This window comes from Ammospiza caudacuta, chromosome 3 (assembly GCF_027887145.1).
Source record: "Ammospiza caudacuta isolate bAmmCau1 chromosome 3, bAmmCau1.pri, whole genome shotgun sequence".
Taxonomy (NCBI): Eukaryota; Metazoa; Chordata; class Aves; order Passeriformes; family Passerellidae; genus Ammospiza; species Ammospiza caudacuta.
This window is the reverse complement of record NC_080595.1, coordinates 48,099,070-48,115,025: the sequence shown is the minus strand read 5'-3', so window position 1 is coordinate 48,115,025 and position 15,956 is coordinate 48,099,070.

Sequence of the window (15,956 nt, the reverse complement as noted above, 5' to 3'; positions counted from 1 at the left end):
TCTGAAGTACAATCATGGGTTTGGAAAATGAAGAACTACTGCTGTAGTTCTCAGGCTATGCTGGAGATGAGATCTCATATTCTGTATCTCTCTGTATTTCAGATTCTGCATTTGTTCTGCTCTAGGTTGCCATTGGTCTCATGGAATGTTTAGAAGACAGTGAGTCCAGTCATGAGATGCTGAAATATTCAGCAGCAAAATACTTCTGAGTGCAGTATACCTTCAGGCAAAAAAAATAAAAAGAATTTATTCCTTACTGCCAATACATACCATCAATTGTAAAACATGACTAATGTTTTAAACTTTAGGTACTGTATTAGTGTAACCAGCTAAATAGCCATCTAACTACAGTTTATCATATTCAAGTTAGCTATAACATTGCACATGGTTCAGGTATAATTTTCTTAATGCAAAACTGCCCAGTATCACTTAAATTACATTAATTTCTGAATCAGCATTTCAGGTGGTTAAGCAAGTCACTAATTCCAAAGGGAGAGCCTTCAAGTACAGTTTTCTGTTTGTTTTCATGACTTGAGAAGCTTCCCAGAGTTGTGCAAGAGAACGTTTTATTCTTTGTATCTTGGATCAGTGTGCTGCCTTGAACTCCCAAGATGCATCCAGCTGCAGCTGCCTCAAATGGAAGGTAGATTGGACATCAGAGAAGGTTTGGGGTTTTTTTTAGGCTGCTTGTAATTGGATCCCACAACCCTATTACTTTGCTGTGCAGTCTCCTTACTGTGCTCAAATGACTGTAATTGTTGTGTTTTAGAGAAAAAAAAAAAAAAAAAGAAAACAAAATTGAAGTAATTCTGTAGAAAATGTTAGTTTGAATTAATCTTATTGCCAGGCAGCTGTTGAATGGTTTCAAGTGTGCTAAGTTACAAGCTCCAGATGTGTGGGAGAGACTACATGCAACCTGACTGACATCAGTGAAAAGAAATTGTGGTGGGTGCACTGACTTGTAATATTCTTGTAGAATAAGAGTCTGCTTTGTGCTTGTATGTGCAGTATCACTGAGGAAAACCTCAAAGAGGGCTCTCTTAAATTATGGCTAAACATCCCTGAACTCATGAGTTTCATCACTGACTAGACTTCCTTCACACACAGCACCGGTAGCTCCCAAGACCCTCAACACTTAAGCTGATCACAGAGTCTCAAATACGCTTTTAAAAACTCAATTTTAAATCACTCACCCCATTTTGATGGCAGTAAGGGGGATTTGTTACTTTTCCACCATGAAGCCATACTTTGAAACTTGCATTGCACAGATAAGGACCCAGCTCGAGTCACTTTTCCAGCCATTTTACTGCAATTTTCCACGTAGCTGAATTTTAATGCTCCTTTTCTGTTACTTCTGTCGTGCTTAAATGAAGTCTTTGAAGTGTATTAATTCAGCAAGTAAAGAGTTAAAGTGGTTTCCTTGCTCGTGAATGACTGAGGTCCCCTGGTGCCTTATTTATTAGCAGATCTGGGAGCAGAGGGAAGCATTGCAGTTCTCTGTCCTTGTGTTTAATTACATGGGTAAACCAGATAATGCTCTTTGCCATTACACATTCAAGTGTGGACCCCACATTTCTTCCGTGCTCTCATACCCTTTTTTTTTCTTGCAGCTTTCCTCTCAAAGGAGAGGTAAAACACCACAAATACCAAGCTTCCAGCACATGCAGGAAGGGTTTCATTTTTCTTCAAACTGACCTTTATGGTCCTCTGATGCTTGCTAAGTTGGACAGTGGTGCTGGTTTTTGCCCTCTGGACTTTGCATTACTCTCCTTTTTGTTCTCCCCCTTACTTTTAGGAAAGATGTTTTGCATTGCTCAAGCCTGGCTCACATTCCCCTGGTTCAGTTAAGGTGCTCTGTAGTTTGTTGTTTCTGCTTATGCAAGAATCCTCATCAAAGACTTCATCTTTTCCCATTTAAAAGACCATACAGAGATCAAAAGTAAGACTTGAAAAGCCAAACCTCCTTTGAAAATACCTTAACCAAAACATCAGCAAAAGCTGTAAGCACAAGAATTCAGCGAGTCTGAAGTTTGTTTTTTGATTAATGCAGCTGTGGTTGCAGCTCGGGTAACCAGACACCATCTAGTGGCAGAAGATCAAAAATAATCTGATTATAATCATGTCGATCCCTCCTCTGGGGTTTATTCAAACGCTCACAGAGCTCTGAAGGTTCTTTCTGAAGATCTTTGTGTCCACAGACAAAAAATTTGCTTGTTGTACTGACTCAAAACCTCAGGAAATTAAATGTCAGTTTCTTGTCAAATAATCTATTAGTAATTTACAGCCCTCAAGAGGGTATTTACAATTTGAAATTATTTGCTAGTGCATGTAATCAATCAGTATCTTGATTAGGAGTAGTCCAATGTGTGGAATTCAGTATAGCATTTAAAACCAGTTAGTTCCTAAGTGTGCATAGGATTTTTATTTGAGTGTGAGTTGGGTGTTGGGTTTGGTGTGGGGTTTTGGTTTCTTTCCTTTTGTCAGCTCTGATTTAAAAGCATGAACTATTTGAGTGTAGTGTGTAGAACAACTCAGCAAGGAAAGTACTGCTTAGTATTTGCAACACATGTTTAACCTAATATTTGCTTAAAACTTCATGTATTGGTTGTTCTGAGGTTATTGGATAGTGCAGTGTCTTAAAACAGCAAAAGGCAATTCAGTGTTTATTTTGGATATGGTTTATGCAAGCAAACATTTGTTAAGGCTTTAGTACCATTTGCCCATTTTTTGTAAACAAAATACTACTTTTTTCTTCTTCTTCTACACTGCAAATAAGGTATTGAGTAACTAATTTTCTGTTGGCTAGCAGAGCATGATGGATGAGCTGTGGAGGTTCTTGGCTGATAGTGTAGATTCCTTGTCTTGGTTTGTTCGTAGCATAATAAAGCCTAATTTAAGAATAGAGAACAAATCTCAGCCTTCATTATTGAGTTGTTATGTACTGCTAGTAGTTACTGAAGCTGAGAACTTAGTACTTTCTTCTCTTGAGATCTGCAAGGTCTCGGGGATAAATACTTGTCAAAATAAGGTAAAACTGAAGAATAGTAAAATTGAAACTCATTCCCTTTCCTCTCTAAAATATGTATTTCTTGCAAGCACAGGAAGCTGATACAAAGTCTATGCCTTTCTCACTGGACCTGTCTCCCAACAGAAATAGATGTTGCCTGTCAGCAATGTATTTCCTTGACTTCATTCTATGACAATCCTTTTCTCTTCAAGACCTAAGTGAAAGGCAAGGTCACTGCTTGGAAATGCCTTAAATTGGCATTTAATAGCAAAGCTGCTGAGAACAAAAAAGAGCTGTCCTAAAGAACAGACCAGCTAATTCAGAGCATCCAAACAGGGAAGTGCAATTTAGGAACTGTGAACTCCAGTCCAAATACCATGTTTGAAGAGGAGCTGAAATTTGAAACTTCACAGCTGGATCTCATTCCCTTTTATGAAAAGACCCTTAACTTCTAGCAGAGCTTTAGGCTTTGTGCAGAAACTTTGAGACACTAACCTCTGTCTTGAAGTAAATGTTTTAGGCAGGTTATGCACATAAAAGCAGAAGGAATGAGGGATCTTGCATCAGCAGTCCTGTATGAGAAATCCCAGTAGATGTAGCCCTGCTTTATCCAGGGTCTCAAAAGAACCACAAGTAAAATTGAGATCTATGTAGCTCATGAAGTAAATTTAAAACCTTTATGAAGCATAGCTCAAGCATAACTTTAAAAATTCCAACCCTTAAAACATAGCTTTACATTCCTTTACACAGGAAACACAAATGGTTTAATCAATCCCATTAGCACTAGGAACAAAATATCTGCAGCACCAATGTTTTATTTTCTTCTCCCTCACTTTTTCCTGAGGCACCTGTGAAAGCCCATCCTCAGCCAGTTCTTGTGGGACCACGCAGGGACCACATCAGCACTGCGCCCAGACTTGCTGCCAGCACTTTGAATGACCTTTTCTACATTCTTGGGAAGTATTGATACACCAGCAGTCTTACACAGCTGCCAGTTTTCACACACCCAGCCACCACCATCTCTCTGTCTTTTCAGCCCAGCATCAGGAAGCTTGCCCTAAACCCATCCTCCCTTTATAATCTCACTGGCAGCTGCCTGGTTTTGTGCAGCTCTAGCAAAGTTGTCTTTGATGCTGCTTTTGGCTGAGAAGCTCAATTGCTGGCATTCCCTGTTATTTGAAAGAACTCAGATTTGTGGGAAGCTGTGATTTGTTAGAGCTAACAGCCCTGGGGAAACAGTTTTAAGGCACAGGTATGAAATATGAGTAGCATACTTCAATTATGGATTAAAAGTAGCCACTCTGAATTTGAGAGTATTAGCACCTACTGAGCAGAAGTTGTTAGAAAGGAGAAAGGTTTGGTGGTTAGTGCCTGTTAGAGTTAGAGGTCAGGGGGTCATCACGTGGGTTAAAGTTTTGCAGCATTTGTTGGGGATTGGATAAGGATCTGTCTGATTCCTCTGCTCTGTGATCTCCTGTGGGTGCATTTTCTGCTTGAATGGTGTGCAGAATTGCAAGCTGTGCATGGTGAAACTTTTACAGGCTTGAAAAGAAATAATTGGCAATTTCAGAAATATTATGTGTCTTAGTTCTTATGCAAGTCAAGTGTGAAAGAGTGCTGAGCATGCCACGTTCAAAGCTTAAGCACAAAGCTCTGCATTCAAACCTTTTCTGTTTTGAGACAGAAAGAAAATGTGACTTGCTCATTTATTTTGCTCTAAAATTGGGAAAATAAGAGCTCCTCACCCCATGGGTTTGTTGCCAGGATCAAATTTAGACCATGAGTATGAGAAGGGCTGCAGAATTGCCAATTGTCAGAAACAGGGCAGATGCAGCCTTGGTCTTATGTGAGGAGGTGCAGGAGGAGAATAAAGGCTGCATAGACCTGCCCATGATGGCTGCTCCATTGGTAGGGACAGTCATGAGCCACAGCTCTGCTGCCTGCTCAGTGAGTCTTCTGTTCCTCACTTAGACACAAGAGACTCCTGAATGAACAACCTCTCATACAGGTTGTGGGGCTAAGTCCTGACTCATGAAGATGGAGGAGCAGGAGATGGGAAATTTTTGGGTCCTTCTGCATTTTATTGAACCCTTCACAGCCCTTCTCTAAACTAATGATTGGGAAACGCCTTTGTGAGCATACCTTTGCTGCCTAGAAAAAGGCTCTCAAACTTAAGGCAATGAGGAACTTTGATGTGGTTTGATTTAAATTCTAGCCATTATGCATGTAAGATAAACACATCAGAAAAATTACAGCACCATCCATGGAGGGTTACAGGCTTAAACAAGATGTGTGATAAGTCGGTGAGCCTGAACAGCAGGCTGGAGCTGGGCCAGATGAACAGAAACCAGGTAAAAATTGTGTCCCTTGTCTTTGGTGCTTACCTCTGTTATTGGGTTGGAGTTAGCAGGATGCATTAGGGAACGGTGTTCTTTTAAATTGTACCAGTGGTGAGTTTGGTGACTTGCAAGAGGGAGGTTTTTCTGAGGTAACCTGGGAGGCAGTGTGAAAGTACAGGAAGAGAAGTAGGAAATCAGCCTTCTTCTAGGATAGAACTAGCTTGTGAATGTTTTTGGAGCAAGGACAAGAAATAGGTAGGAGAGGCCACAGGAAGTTTTAGAAATACATTACATAAAGAACTGCTAAACAGTAATCATCCCATACCTCACTACAATCCCCAACTAGTGGGCTGTGATCCTTTGTTGGTGAAAAGCTGCTAAATTGCAAAATCAGCTGAAACAAAACATCAAGAGTTTTTTGCAAAGAATTGTCTACTTTTCTTCCAAAGAAAGTTGAGGTTAGATAGAGTTCTGCACTATTGCAAGTTTTTACCACATATTTAAGATGGTGGGATAATTACATTTCTTTTGTATTTTCAACTGTAAAAATCTGCTAACTAGCAAACAAAAAGCCAAGGGAGAATTTCAGTCAGAGAAATATTTAAGGTCAGTACTCACATGCCTCATCTCAGCATGAAGTATGAGTGCTCTGCAATGGCATATTTGTGGTGGGATAGAATGTAAGAAAATAAAGATAGTGCAGAAAGTAGCCTCACACCTGAGCAGTTGCAGCTGTACTAATACCAAAGATTAGGAACAGGCCTGCCCTTAATAGGCCACAGCTGTGTCCAAAAAGAAGATGAGTGCTACAAAAGAGTGGGTTAGCTGGGTGAGGAGAGAGTTGGAGTTTGGTTGTGCTGTGAGGAGTTACCTGCGAGAAATCACCAAGAAGGTATGGGACTTGTATAATATGATGACAACACATATTCACACTGATAAATCAGGGAGCAGAATCAGATGTAAGATTTTGTCTTACAGCAGCACTTTTTGTGGGATGTTCTTCATCGCTGTGTTTTGAGGGGTGTTTTTAAGCACTCCCTGTTGTCTGGTTTCTCAGGGCGAGCATAGCATCAGAGTAAAACATAACATTCTCAAATCTTCAAAAATGTGTATTGGTTAAAATGTTACAGTGTCTTTAACCTAATACGTTTTCCACACCTTCTAGTGCAGGGCCTGAAAATCAGAGTAGAGGTAGAACAACTTTGATGGTGCTGTGTTAAACAAGGAGCCCTTCTTCAGCTGAAGCTGTGCCCTGGTGTCTGCTTTTTCCTTCCTTCTTTCCTTTCCCTGAGCTGGTTTATGTTGGTTGTGTACAGTGGCTGAAGGGTCCTGCTCCTGAGAGCAGGCAGAGGGTGTCTGCCTAGGCAGCTGATGGCCACAGCTGTAGTTTGCCCAAAAGGACCAGAGCCACTTTGAAATTTGGATCCATCTCACAGATCAACATCCCAGCTGGCTGCTTAACCCGGGGAGGGGCAGCTGAGCTCCAGAGAGCAGCGGGTTCTACTGAGGCAGTCCTTCAAGGTCTCTGCTCAGACACAGATTTAGCCCTGTGTGCTGCAGGAGGGGTGGGTGGTTTGGGCAGAGCTCTCCGTGGACAGACAGCCAATTTGAATAAAAGAGCAATGGCGAGAATCGATGCTGCTGTTCATAGCGGCCTAGGGAAACACCGCTGTCAGCCCGAAGGTGCTGCAGGAGCCGTGCCTGGGTAGATGCCCAGCGATGCCTTTGCTCCAGACTTGCCCAGAAAGCGTGAGATGAGGTTTGGGAGCCCAGCAGGCTGTCTGGGATTTGTCCCGCGGCCCTGCGCGGGAGCAGTAGGTACCACTAGGTGGTAGCGTACGGACACACAATGCCTTCCACAGCTGGGATCCTGCCAAACCTGCAGCGGGGCCGGCCAGGCTGAGCTCGGAGCAGGGCGAAGCTGGACAGGCTTTGGACCCGCAGAGCTTCTGCTGTGATTCCTTGACGGCCAAGGAATGTAACTTTGCACGTTCCCTGCAGAACCTGTGGTGATCGTGAGTTTGAATGGTAACATCAGGAAGTACAGAGGGTTCAGAAAGTAAAATGTAAGTAGAATATGGAACAAAAGAAAGATTAACAACCAGCTGGGAATTTTTTTTCTTCCCATTGCAAATAAAAGAGCAGCAGAACAAAGAGACAAGCCATAATCTAGCTAAAGATGCTGATGAGGCAGCCCTTGTGATGGCACTGTCTCAAACAGACTTTGTGGGTGATTGGAAAAAAGCTGTTCTGAGGAAGCTGCTATCATTTTATCAATCTGTCTAAGAGCTCTCAGCAGCTATCTTGCTACTGAGATGACTCTGCATTAAGGCATCTCAGCCCTACACAGTCTTCAGTTTATGGGTCCCTGAAGAGCACTGTGCTTCACAAAAGCTCTTCTGAAAAGCTGAACTGAATTAGAGTTTAGTTCTTTTCTATCATTGCAATATATCAATATACATGGATAAAAACTAACAGCAATTGCTGTTAGTTTTCTTGAACAAAGACATTACGAATGAACCTCAACATTGACAATCTGGGAGACTCAAACAGGCAGAAAAGAACTCAGACCTGTGAAAAAAACTTTGCTCTGTACCAGCAACTGCCAGCGGTAACATTGGGACTAGTTAGTGATCCTCTCATTAACTAGCTCCCTGTGGAAACAAAATTCCAACAAAGCAACTTGTGAAAATGGATTCCAGTAAATGCTCAACAAACTCCAAAATGTTGATTTTTCTCCTAGCACACTCTCCTGACAGTCAGGCCATCTGCCTGGCTGCCCATTGGGACCAGCTACCATGTAAGGCCGCCAGTGTCCTGGGTTACCAATGTATCCCCAGCCTTGGCAGAGCATGGAGCACCTGCCCACAGCCAGAACACAGGGGAGCATTGGAACCTGTGGGAGAAGGTTCAGGTCTGTGACTCATCTGATATCACTGAATCTCTGCAAAATGTATTTTTCTTGTGTTTATCACCCTCTTGTTTTTTACAGTCATGGGGGGGGGGGGGGGGGGAAACACCAAAATCTTCCTTAGGATAGGAATTGTGGTACCTTTTCAGGACTGACCACTGTGCCTTTCAGGAAGCTGCTGTAAAGAATGCTGTCCCATCTTTAGAGAGCCTTTGCCTTTAAAGTCTCCCAGGATTTTCCTTTATCAAGGAGGGATTGTCAGGCTGTTGATGTAGCTGAGCCAATTGAATGACAATGTGGTTAAAAACCCCCAAAATATTTGAAAACATCTTCTAGAGGGTCATGCCTGGTCCTTAAGCCAGGGTTTGAGTCACTCTGAGGTAGATGGCTTAGCTGTTTTCCTACTCCAGTGTTTCAGGGAGAGGTTCCAAATTCTGAGCATAGTGATTCAAAAGAACTTTCTCATGGAGTAGTTCTGGGCATTACAACATGCTTTATTAATTAATGAATTAATTGAGCCCTCTGTGTTTTCTATTATAGTCGCAAAATAATGAGGGTAGTTACTAGTACCTTGCAAAAAATAATGACGGAAGGTTTCACTACAGTAATAGAATCATCTAAGTATTTGGATATGAGAGATGATACAAATTGAGACTATCAGAGAGTTTTTTAAGATTGTCTCTACACTATTGTGCCATAAAATTTCCTTCTCTATGCAAAATAATTTTTATATATGATACTTTGAAATAGTCATGTTTTTAAGCCAAGAGCTGAATTAAGTACATATTTCTAGGCTTTATATTGCACAGGCTTTAGCAAATTTGATATAGCATTTAGCAATTGTCTGGGAGCTTAGTACTTGGAGAAATCTTCCAAAACTGAATCCAATTGTCTACCATTGTAGGCAGCCTTGTCATATTATCCTTTTAAAGGATTTATTAAGCTTCATCTTAAAACTGATTAGGCCTTTTCCAGTTACTGTTCCTGACAGGAAGTCTGTTCCAGTGAATCACTTTATTGATGAGTAGAAATAATCCCCAAACTCCGGCCTAAATTTGTATGTGACTGGTTTACAGCCATGTGTCCTTGTGCCAACATTATGCCATTCTTAAGCCTTTCTTTCCCCTTCTTCATGTCCCTTTCCAGTGATTTTACAAAAAGCAATTATATGCCTTCATAGACTTTTTAAAATGAAACAAGCTTAGCTGGTTTAGTCTCCTCTTATAAGATAGTTTTAAATCCCCAGCATCTTTCTCTGCATTCCCTCCAACTTGAGTTAGGTTTTTTCTGAACATGGGGACCCACTGTGCTGTGTCTTGTCCTGAAAAAGCCTCACCCAGGCAGTGCCTCACAGCGTGGCACTCTCACACAGGGTTTTCTCCAAGAGTGCTGCACTGCGTACAAGATTTTGGCACCCAGTCCCTTCATCCTTCATCACAGGCATGCCCAGCTCAGTTGAGTGTCCTATGTCTTTACATTCTTTCTGCTGAGAAAGCAAACTGCAGGGAACAAAATAATTAAAAGGACTGGCACAAAAAGGGAAATTCATCTTGCAGCATCCTCCCTTAAACAGGACACGTCAGACAATCCTTTGAGCAGCGTGAGTATAGACTTTGTCATTTCTAAATTGGTCAAGCCATAATAAGAGTGTGGTTTTTTTCCCTGATTAAATCTTTCCATATCCCAGTTCTATAAATACAGGGGTAAAATACTATGTGCAGACTGTGGTTTATATTTGATAGGATTTGGAGTTCTTCCAGTGTGGCCAGATAACGTCTGATGACAAAGTTTTCCCAAGTAATTTCGAGGCATGTTGATTGGTAACCAGAAAAAAATATAGCAAAGGGTCCCAGATACCTGCTGCACAGTGCAGGTATCATTTTATTACAGATAAAATTTATTCCATGATATGATACTTTTTATTCCAGAATTTTTTTAAACGAGAACATTTTAGGCCTACTAATGTTATTTAAAGGAGAAAGCCATATCTGAGTTTTGCCCAAACCTGCTCTAACTTAGCAATCTTCCTGGAACTGGGAAAATGCCTTTCTGTATTTGCTGGATTCTTAGTTTGTGACAAAATGGAAGTAGAGTGGAATTCTCACCCATGAAGAGTGTTTGGAAGGGCACCATAAGTTCTTGTGTTAGAGATGTTCTAGGGATAGATACAGCTTTTTTGAGCTTAATTCTCATTTTTCCTATTCCAGTTAATATTGGTTGGCTCCTTTGGAGTAACTTCTCACTTACACTGGTACACAGTCAGAATACAGGAATATAGAAAAGACTCCAGGGAGAGTTCTTACAAAACAAAAAGCAAATAGTATATTTTGTTCAGTTCCATGTTTTTTCAAGATAATATGGCTCAGTCCAAAGCAATTATCAGTAAAATATGGCATCCAGAGCCATTTTAGTCCTTGAGTCTATTTTCTGTTCTTTCTATGTATCATGTTCCAGATTTGTTGCATTTCTTTCTTGAATTGTTTTGTTACTTTATAAAAGTCAATGAAGTGTTAAAAAGATAAAAAACTGTCCAGATGCTGAAGCTCATGACAGCTAAGTAGATCAGCTTGATCATTTTTTTTAATAGCTGTTGAGCCAGTCAATCTGTTCTGCTGCCTTGCTCTGCTGAATAAGGGCTCCTTCATTAGGCTACACTGCCTAAAAGGCAAGCTGTACAGGGGACAGGTGTGTAGCTGCATCTTCCTCTGAAAAATTATCAGGAGAGTATATACAAGAAAGGCCTTCATCAGTAAACTGATCAGCTAAGAGAAACATTGTCAGCCTGGGAAAAATCACATAATCCTCATTCCCTTTCTCATTTTTTGCTAAATATTTATTATTAATTACTATTTTTATTGAACTGCCGCTGTCTGGTACAAGATAATAAAGATGAGTGCAAGGTTTTATCAGAACCCTATTTTTCATTAGGCTGCACCTAGTGAGAGGTGTTATTGCCTCAGTATGTCACAAACCATATGGAGAAAGTGTCCTGCGAACTGCTTTTCTCACCCACCAAGGAAAGTCCCTCAGGAGAAGGGATTTCTTGAGTATGAGGCATATAAAGAACCACTAATCCAGAAAGATTCTGCTGCAAATCCCAGAGTTTAGTTTCAGGATTAGGTGTTCTGCTTGAGATTTTGACCTCATTTTTCATCTCTCTGATTTCTGAAGTCCTTTTACTTTTTCCTGCCTGCAGTCTCTCATTCTTCCTTCTGGAATCAGAAAGCAAGAACAAACTTTGCATCTATTCTATGATCTAAATGCTTGGAATTGCCATAGAACTTCTACTGTAGCTAATGATGGGACAGACATCTCAGTTGCAATACATAAGGCTCATGCTCAGTACTTATCAATAAAAGGATGTGATCACTCAAAGATCTTAACTAAATCACAAGCAGACTCATGCTTTATAGGTTTGTAAGTATAATAAAGGTAAGTCTTTGCAGACAGGACAGGTTCTAGCCATAAATTTTAGGCCAACAGACTTCATAACCACATAAGCATTGTCCTTAATAAAACCTCATTTCTGTTTTGCTGGATTTATACATTCAAATTTTATGTTTCTTACCTCATTGAATTCTACTGAACAATTAGCACAGGTAGAGTGTTTTGTTTTGTGCAGGTCCAAGAGTAAATCGGGGCTTGGGGGGGCCTTTTGGTTGTCTCTTTTTCTTGTACATAAAGTATAGAAGAGATCCTAACAATTGCATGTTCCGATGGGGGACTGGAGATAAAATTAGAATGCTTTTTAAAATATCCATTTTACTTGAAATAAATTTGAAAACTCAATGTGTTATCAGGAATTGCCCTTCACTGCCCTATTTTTGGAATTTGTGGAAAATACCAAGCCATGTCATTTAGGCTGACAGTTGTTCTGTTTCCTCAACTGGAGCTAATGAAACAGTGGCAGATGTTTATAAAGCCTCTTCTGCAAGCTCATTATGATATATGCAATAATTAGCTCTCCTGGGAATGTATTTCTCAGCAGCCTGCACAAATGACTCACACTGACTTCAGTGGAAGCTCTGGGCAGGGAAGTGGGTGCCTTTATGTAATCTTGAGAAAGAAAAACACTGTCATTCCTACTTAGAGAAGACAAGCTAAATCTATAAGAACAGCTGACTATTTTTATGTCATCCTCCCATTTTACCCACTACCATTGAATTCTGCCTGGCCTTATTGCTCTTTCAGAGATTCCTTCCTCCCACCTCTCCTGTGGTGTTTGATCTACTCAGGCACTGTGACCCATGTTTTCCTTTTAGGCACATCATCCCCTCTGATGGCAGCATCACTCAAGAGGCAGAATTGATTCCTCTGGCTCTGTCTGTAAGAGACTTTTCTTGTCTCCTAAAGTCCTCTCAGTAACAGGCAGCAGTTCAGAGTTTCATCCTCCTCCTGTGTGCTCCTGCTATACAGGACTGCAGCTGGGATGGTTTTAGCAGGCCAAATCCTGGCATACGTTGGTGTGAGAGAGCTGAGTGCTCTCACTGTGTTTTGTTTAGGTTTTAGCTGTTGTGTTTGCACAGTGCAGTTTGTGAGGCTGACATTTTGTGCATTGTATAAGCTCTGGATGAGTCACAGAGGCAAAGATTCACGGGAATCTTTCCAGTAGCTTCAATAGGCTTTGACTCGAGCCTCTAGCACCCTCGGCTGGAACAGATGGTGTGTCTGCAGGAGAGCAGGCAGCCTGATGGACATCGTTTAGGGCTCTGTGATGTCACTGACACTGATTTGCACCAGTAGTTAGTGAAACCATAATTCACATGGCAATATGGAGAGGCATTCACAAAGCCTCTCCTAAGTGTTGCCATACTGAGTGCAACCCTGTTGCCCCTTTATTCCATTGTTCCATCCCTGACAGTGGGAAGAAGCAATAGATAGATGGGGGGTAACTCATTTCTATTACAATCTTCTCTCCCAAGCATTAGGAACTAGGACTGGTTTAGCTCCTAAAGCAATGGGGGGCTTTTGGTCTTTCCACCTTCTCGCATTATTTTTTAAAAATTCAACATGGAGGGGATGAAACACTTCAGTAGAAATTTACTATTTGTACTTTCTACACAGAGAAAAATGGAAATGTTAAAATTGACTTCAAAGGTAGTACAGAAAAATCTGCTTACCCACGACACAACCTTTCTGAAGTCATCCAGTGATAGAGGGAAAAAGCCAAAAATGTATGCTTTGGGGTAATGGGAAACCTTTAACAGTTGTGGAATTATCACCAGGTACTTGCTGTCTGTATAGAAACAAGATTACCCCTGTTACTAAATTTCCATCCTAAGACCTGACAGCAGGTAAATCCCACAGCACTCTCTCCTGCTGTGGGAAGGACACACGTTGTAAAGACTTGTCTCTAGGCAGGCTACACACACAGTCACTGACTGTCTTTGAAGGGACTTGCAGTGGCCACTTCCTTTTTGCTGTCTTACTCTGAATGCTTTTATTTAACAGTAAAATTCTGGAAAGGGTGAAAAACTTCACCACTTCTTAGTCTGGGGAATTCAGCATTTCCCTTGTGCTGGCTTTGTCTATCAGAGCTACTGACCCCCAGGCCAGCGTGATAGCAAACTCTCAAAAAGAACAAAATTCCCACAGGCTGGGAGGGATCAGAAAGCTCTTCTGTTCTGCCTTCTAAACCTTAGTGGTGATTTAGATAATTTACTTTAGATACTTTACTTGAACTTGTAATTTTCAGTGTGAATGGAACTGGGGAACTTTCAGTGCAAAATAGCCAAGCAGCCATTGATCAAGATGTAGAATGCAAGAGTAAAAATTTAAATCTCCATGTTTCAAAAAGCATATGGGGGTGTCAAACTGAGAACTAAAAAGCAATTTCTAGAAAAATGAAAAAAAAAGTTGCAGTCAACCACTTTCACATGGTATAATTTCTTCTTAAAACAGCCATTAGCACGAGGACCTCTCTCAAGCTCATGCTCCAACAGGCTCATGTTTTATTTTTCCTCCTGAGGCAAAGGATGGGGGAGAATCCTTCTCACGGAGAGTACAAACTTAATCTTCAAATGAACAAAGGCTCCATGACTCACAAGTTTCCTCCTCAGGTCAGGTCAGCCACTGCCAACAGCTTCTTCTGTTTACAGTCTGCTGCCAGGGGTGTGGGTTGGTCATGTTGCTGCTCACTGTCATGCCACTTATGAAAAGAGACTTTGTCTCTAAATAAAATGTTTGTCTCTAATAAAATCTTTAAAGTGATTTAAAAAATTCAGGAATTTAGTCATCACCCTCTTTAAAAGAAAAATCTTCAGAGATTTGGATAGCCTTCTAATATTTAGAAGAAAACAGACATTTACCTTGTATTGTCCCAAATATTAATAGAATGTTTATTATCTTTAGGGAGGAAAACAGTGAATGGCTTTTGTTGTCTTTGGATGACTTTTGCTAACTGAAATTATTCATAATTTGTGTCTGCAGCAGGTATCACATATTTTAGAGTTCATTTTTTCTTGGAGAAAACTATGATATTGAACTGAAAACATGAGTTTGAACAATATATATAACGTGTCTGTCTGCATTTATGCCATCAGACATGCATTTAATAATGATGTGCTGAATCACAGGACTCTTTCCTTCATTTATGAATGCCATTAAAAATTTGGCTCAGTACCTTATGGAAAAACTTCCTTCCTGAGCAGTATCATGCTTTGCCAGTAGCTAAAGTTTCAGGATTTTTCATACATTGCCTCAAATCTAAAAATTCACATTTATTATGATATTAAACTGAAACCTCAATTTAAAAGTGTGTGCAAATCTACTTGCAGGTAGTGAGGAGATGTCAGTGATGGTATACCCAGGTATGGGGCAAACAAAGAGATGAAGAAAAGAGTTACTAGCTGTGAACTCACACGTTTTTATTTAAAAAGTGGTCTTGGGGGATTTCTTCAGCAACATGTGCCTGTATCAAGGCACAAAATGCTTATAGTGGCTGTGAGAAGTTGACTATCTACATAGAAGTTGACTATCTATATCTTCTCTGTTCCTTCTTTAGAGTATTGGACTGCTCCTTCTGCTTCCTCTTGTGGCTGAGAGCAAGCTGGCTCACAGATAGTCCAACTCTGTGTGCCCATTACTAGAGATAAAATGTGAAAAAGGAGAGGGCTGTTACCCCCTTTTTGCTCTTCAATGACAGAAAACGATTTCATGGTCAACATGCAGATGTGCACACCACAGAAATACCATGGCCAGAAAAAAATTACTCGTCAAACTCTACTGAGCTGGAGGAGCTTGTTGCTCTGTATGAAAAAAAACCACAAAAATATATTTTTTTCTTTGCTGGGAAGGATTTATTCAACATCTAAGCAGTAATTTAGATGCAGTAATTAGATTAAACAGAGCTAGATGACTACTTCTCAACTTGGACGCCCCTAAGACCAGATAAATAATGGCACCTTTAGCCCTTATGACCTGCCTAGAGCCATTGGACTTCCTCTCCATTGTCACTGCACCTTCTCACAGAAGTCTGGCTAAGCACTGGGGGCTATGTTTACAGGTATAACATGTCACACCTGTGAAAGCAAAGTCTTCTGAGCATTTCAAGGTTTTGTTTATATTTTTTCAGCCTTTTAATTTTTTTTTCCATTTATATTATGATGCATGGTTGAGGGCTTGAAGAAGCTTTCCTCTTTTTGTGAGCTACAGCCCCTGTGTGCTTCCACTAGAACAGAAGAACACTGATTTCTAATGG